Below are 6,611 nucleotides of genomic sequence, written 5' to 3'. Positions count from 1 at the left end.
ATTAACTGATGATAGCGCACTTATTGAAGGATTTGCGGCTATCAACGGTCGAAAAGAAGACGATTATTATGAGACTATGAATTTATCTTGCTTTTGATAAGGCGACACATTACTCGTTATAATAAATCGTTATAACAATTCGCGCCTCCTTTTTCTTTCTTGTTTTTAGCTCTCTTTTAGTGTACAAAGATGGCAAAAAAGTTTCTGCAATATTGTAGACACGAAGTATAATTATTTTATGTCATATCATCTTGAGAAAAAGATGTATTTATAATTATTTTTATAAAATTCATCAATGTTATACTTTGAAGTGAGGATCTTTCTGTATTATTATTGACATATAACACTAGAACTACCGATGACGGAATCTATTTTTACTATTTAAATATATTATGTATACAAGATGAATTAATAAAAACTTTTTCATTTCGTTCTCTGTAATGGATTGATTTGTGCAAAATCGAAATGTGTTAATTTTGTTTTTAAAGAGATTATATAATTGTAATAAAGGACCTTGCACATTTTACATGAACAAAAAACGGCTTTGGTTAAATTATAAAAATGTGCGAGATCCTTTAATGATGCTGCTTTGCCTTTTAATTAGGGTATAGCTACTCTTTCAAAAATTTTAAATAAAAATAAAGTAACGTATTGTTTTAAGGATCATTTAATTCTTTTTAAGAAATTACACACGCGTTGGAAGGTATCCAAAATTGAAAATTCTAAATAGATTTGATTGAGTTAAACTACAAAAATCATCTGATTTTATTCCATTAAATTTTTTTTTGTGATATATGAAATATTATTCAACGCCGAATTATTATTTTATACATTATATATTTTATTTTATACATGGTCTACTTACAAAAAGACAATTGATGAAGTGCCAGAAATGTTTTAAAATGTCTGCAATAACTTTGAAGGAAGGCTTTATTATTGTATAGAAATTGAAGGATATTTTTAATATTTATTGAAATTATACGTTTATTTAAATATTTATTTAAATTTTTTTGTATGAATTGCAAATTTTCAACTTTTAATATCTAAGAATATCTATCTTTTCCAAATGCGATTTTCAAAGAAGTACTTATTCAAAATGAAAAAAAAGAACACAATAGAAGGACTTAAAAAATTTTCAAAACAATGTTTTACATTTTAATGATTTAACATTTTTTAAATGAAAATATATATGTAAATTTATTTCGGAAAAATTGCGCTATTGAATGCACTACTGTCAGCCGCAAACGTTAAAAAAAAGATAAAAAAGATATAAAAACGAATCACGAACGAATGTAATGTATAAAAGAAAAATCTGTATATTTTATACATTTCAAAATTTTTTATGATTTTGTTTTGTAAGGTTTGTCTATATTCTGTGAGACGCTTTCTTGTTTTACACAGAGTAACTATTTAAATCAAGAGAATGAAGCAATATAGTTAAATTTATCACAATTATACTCTCTAAATTCTTTGGAATGAAACACTCTAAAAAGTAAAAATTGAGTAATATTGAAAAAGGGTAGCTCAATTTTCAATCTTTAAAAGTGAGATTTTATTCTTTAGAGTAACAATTCTAAAAGATTTAGAGAATACTTTCTTCTTAAAAACAAAATTGATATATCCCATAATCAGTTAGTTGTAAAAAAAACAAGATAAAAAGTTTTTGTTGATTCATACTCTGTATCTTTCAAAAAAAAAAGGGATGAAAGCGAAATTTATTAATTTATCCATTTATATATATTATAATTGCAACAAAAATTAACGAATAATTTCAGAAAGTATATCATTTTGGTACTAATAGTAGTAAGAGAGGGATGGGTGGGACCATATATCAGTCTTTATATGTCTGAACAAAGAGTCACCTACCTCTAAAGAGAATTCTTCTCTCGCTAAATCAGTAGGGATTACGAAATTATCCGTATATACGGAATGTGAAGTTCGAACTCGCGATTTATAATATTTGTCGTTCTCATATGGAGCCACACATCTCTCCTCTATCATTTTAAATTTGAAAAAAAATTATAATTTAGTCATTTTAATTGTTTGGTAATTCTAGTGTTAAGTTACGATATGCAAGCATCACTTGCTGACTGACGGTAAAGATATCAAGATATGTAATTCGAGTGATAATATACTTAACATGTTGATTACCAAATAGAAGATAACTCATAATTGGCAATATGTAGATGAACGTCTCTATTCGCCGATCGATATTTTCAAAGAAAAAGTAAAAATTTGTTTGTGAGTTTTGAATGGAGAAATAAAAAAGTAGAGCCTATTATAAAATAATGTGCTGATAAAAATGGCATTAAGTACAAAGTTACCTAATTGTACACTGGCAGTCAACGTGTTAACATGTGTCACAATAATATTAATATTATTTTATTTGTTCAAGTTGAATCATTTATTTATTTTTAATTTCTATCAGAGCTCTCTTTATCTTTCATAAAGCATCGATAATCATTCCAAATCTTTTTGACGTGTCAGCAGATTTGTGAAGCCATCGCTATCGGACGTATCCTAGGAATCATGCCGTGACGACCATTCTCCTTATTTGATTCTACTGTCACCGAATTCTTTTTTCCAATCTTTCTTTTATCGGTAGAGAGGCTTTCAAATCGCGTGCATCGTTAGCGAAACGAGATCTCTCAATTTCCCCCAAAGGTTTTTTTTCGTATGTGGATATGATTTATCGGAAAGATTTGATTCTCCTATTCGATACTCCTATTCGAATTGTTAAAAAGATTAATTTTTTAAAAAAGATATTAAGATATTTATATGTTCCGTTTCTTTTATTTGAAAATATTTGTAACATTTTTGTCTCACGGATTAGTACAATCTCGGTAATGATTACTACACAAAAATGACAAACTTGAAACAGAGATGGAAATTTCTTTTGTAAGATACGTATTGAAGATTGTATTAATTACATTCGCCTTCTATCGCTTATCCATATCGTTTCTAGATCAAGTAAAAATTCGGCCTATTTGATTGATAAATAACTCGCCAGTGACTCGTGTGAATGCGTAGATATTTATATTAAGATGTTGATAATATATAATTAAATGATAATTTAAAATTATAAAATAATACACGAAATATTGATAAATAAATATTATTTATCAATATTTTCATATACTGAATTTGCACAGAATCTGAATATTTATGCGCATACATTAAAACCATTCCTTGAGAATTATTTTTGTGTCACATGTAACTGTTAACGTATCATTTAATTTTATTTGATAGACAGAAAGTTAAAAAGTTAACTTTTTGCACTCTTATGTCGACTATGTAGTAACACGTTAACTAACAAGAAGGGTCCGGCTCAATTTTAATCGCATAATTATATTAAAACACAAATAAAATATTCACGCACATATTGGCTGATGATCAAGATAATGGATTATAAATTGGCTGATAAATTGCGTCAAACATTTTCTATGTCAGTTCTCACTAAATACTAATTAACTAACAGTAATATCTAACATCAATGTTACAATTTTACACTTAACAATGTAACTGTTACATGTAATATACGTTATATTACTCATACAGCACAGAACGGTGAAAGAACGTTGCTGAGACGACATTGCAATGTTGAATGTTAAAGTGTGAATCTTTTTCAACGTTAAATCTGTGTTGATTTTTCTATACAAATTGTTAATGTTGCTGTAAAGTTGAAATAATATTCCCATGCAGCATAGAACGTTGAAAGAACGTTATTGAAATGTTGCAATATTGAATGTGAAGTGTGAATGTTCTTTCAACGTTGAATTTACATTTGCAATGTTACAATTCAACATTTCTGAGATGCTGATTCATTAGTGTGCTCTGTATGGGTTACATTTATATTAATTGAATAACAATTTCTAACATTGATGTTATTGTGTGTTACTATTAGTTGACATTTAGTGAGTTTTTTGTAACTGACGCAATAATTTCTCTTTTAATGTTAACGTTTATCGCAGTGGCAATTTTAAAATTATGAAACATCTTTTCAGTTGATTACTTTTGGTAATTTGAAAATTATAAAACATCCTATAGCCAAGAATTTTTTATTGTGCCATCTGTTCAAATCATACCTCTGTTCAAATGTAATTAATTATTAGAGGGTTAATCGATCTTAAGCTAAATGTATAAATTAGTATATAAGCATAGAAAGTGTGTTAGTGTGCGAAACTCGAAGAGTGTCTCGAAAGCGGTACATAAGATGCAACGAAGCAACCGAGACTTGTAAATTTCCGATGATTAGTCACTTGCATATATTTGTAAATAATGTTACGATCATATGGACATGACATTATCGCTGTACTAATTGTATCGATAAGGACAGTTTTGTATATATTAATATAGTCTCTTTGGGTGCGTATAAAATAAGCGTGTGAGTAGTTGTCGACGTTTTTATATATGTGGATGTTTCTGTAAATGAATTATTGCATCCCCGACACGTATCAGGACGAAATTCCAGAAAAGAGAAGTAGAAAGATTTTTTTCTTGCGTTATTCTATAAACTAGGACTAAATCGTAGTGAACACTGTTTTGCGTTTTATAACCGAAAACGTAATGTTCCTACACGCAATCAAGCGCGATTGTTAAGAAACTCTTTAAATTCATAAAATAATTTACGTATATAAAAGAGATTTATATTGATAATCAGAAATTAGTAATTCGTATATCATCGCCGAAAATATCTGAAATATTTTTGCGACGTATTATTTACATCTTCTTATTATACTGTTAACTGTTAATGAATGACAGCAATTCGATAGCAATTTGAAACTCGCGGTTCAGAAATAGAAGTTTAGTGCGTCTTTATGCCGCGCATGGCAAATTTAAACGGAAAAATGGCGCATTGTTTGAAACGTCAAATGATCAGAACTTATATATCTATGTTTACATTGACGTGATAAAATTTAACGTCCGCTCAATGATACAATCGAATTTTGGAAATTAATTTAAGTGTTACACATTTTACAATTAAATTGAACGATATATGTCACAACTCTCAGGAGCTCCCGAAATCCAGATGTAAATATTAACTACAAGACTACGCTACGATTACGTACTGTAAAGTAAATGGAATCGTTGTAAATAATTGCAGCAAGCTTTGTATGTTGTTATGAGGTGGTACACGATCCATTATAAAAGCATAGCTTCTTGTATATTATTTGCATAAAATATAACTAATATAAGTGCACGTGCTTGTATTTCTTACGAATAATATTATAATTAATTGAAAATTTTGAAGTTTTTTAGATTTTTATATATTAACCCTCGATGATGAGTTGACGTTAATATCTGCGTAAGTAACATGATTATTGACTGGATCTGTATGACCCATTCAATTTTTATTATTTAAAAATCTAATTAATTCCGAGGAACCAAAATAATATAACTAAAAGGAGAATAAATATTAAGTATATTTTAATAAGAATAATCCAATTTACAAATACGAATAAAAAAATTGAATTATTTAACAAAGAGGTTTATAATTGAGTGAGTTCAATAGACCCATTATTAGTTCCGAAGAGTTAAAATCATAAATATTAAAAAATTTAAAGTTTACAATTAAAAGCAGCGAAAATTGACAAACCTAAAAATATATGTATCATTTAAATGTATAATTGATTGAGTGTTTAGCTAAATAAATTATTTGCGTAATTAAATCTGCAGCGAGAGTATCGTGTACCACGTAAATCCAGATTTTTGTTAGCCGTAGCCTGTCGATGAAAGAAGTTTCAATTTCAGTGAGCTTATTGCCGCTTTATAGACATTAATATTTACAAAAATATGACTTTAAATAAAACTTCATAGACGAAAAAAATCCCAAAATGTATTGTAAAGAATTTATGTTTGTGTTTTTATTTTCGTAATAGTAGAAATGAACCGTGTTATAATTGAATGGACGAATGCAAATGGAATGAATAAATATCGAATGTTTAATCTAATTTTGTATAAATCCTGTTTCACGTGTCGTTAATTTATGAATTTGTTCTTTGATAGAGCCTTTTGTAATAAAGTTAATTAAATAACTAATAGTATGCAATTATGTGTATTACTCAATACAATATTAATATAAAATTGTTTAATTTACCTCTATTTCTTTTATTCTTCCTTTTTAAGAATATGATTACTCTGCATTCTTGCATTTAATTGTATAGCAATCATTTGTGAAGACTGAAATCGAATAGTAGCAACAATTAACTTATTCCTTTTTAGATGTTATAATCTTACCCATATTAAGATTAAAGAAAGGTATAATAAAGTTGAAGTATTTTTGGAATGCAATGAAGTTTCCATTTGCAGTATTTTTTACTTGATTATGTTTTGTTAATCTTACTCTATTTTTAAAATTTTGAAATTTTATTTACCTATACAGTATTATAAATTAAAAAACGCTCAATGAATTGTAAAGTTCAATTTTGCTTTTGCATCTTAATTGATTTTGTAACTTCTTGCAATTTTTACTTTGGATTATTTTTAATTTTGTATAGTTCGAATCTATAAACTTAGAATTCTAAGAATTTTTGTCTTGGAATTTAACTAGTAAATTGATATAATATAGCGTAGGTTAAAATTAATTATAATATATGTACTTTAATTGATTG

Source organism: Trachymyrmex septentrionalis, unplaced genomic scaffold (genome assembly GCF_001594115.1).
Source record: "Trachymyrmex septentrionalis isolate Tsep2-gDNA-1 unplaced genomic scaffold, Tsep1.0 scaffold37, whole genome shotgun sequence".
Taxonomy (NCBI): domain Eukaryota; kingdom Metazoa; phylum Arthropoda; class Insecta; order Hymenoptera; family Formicidae; genus Trachymyrmex; species Trachymyrmex septentrionalis.
This window is presented reverse-complemented; position numbering follows the sequence as displayed.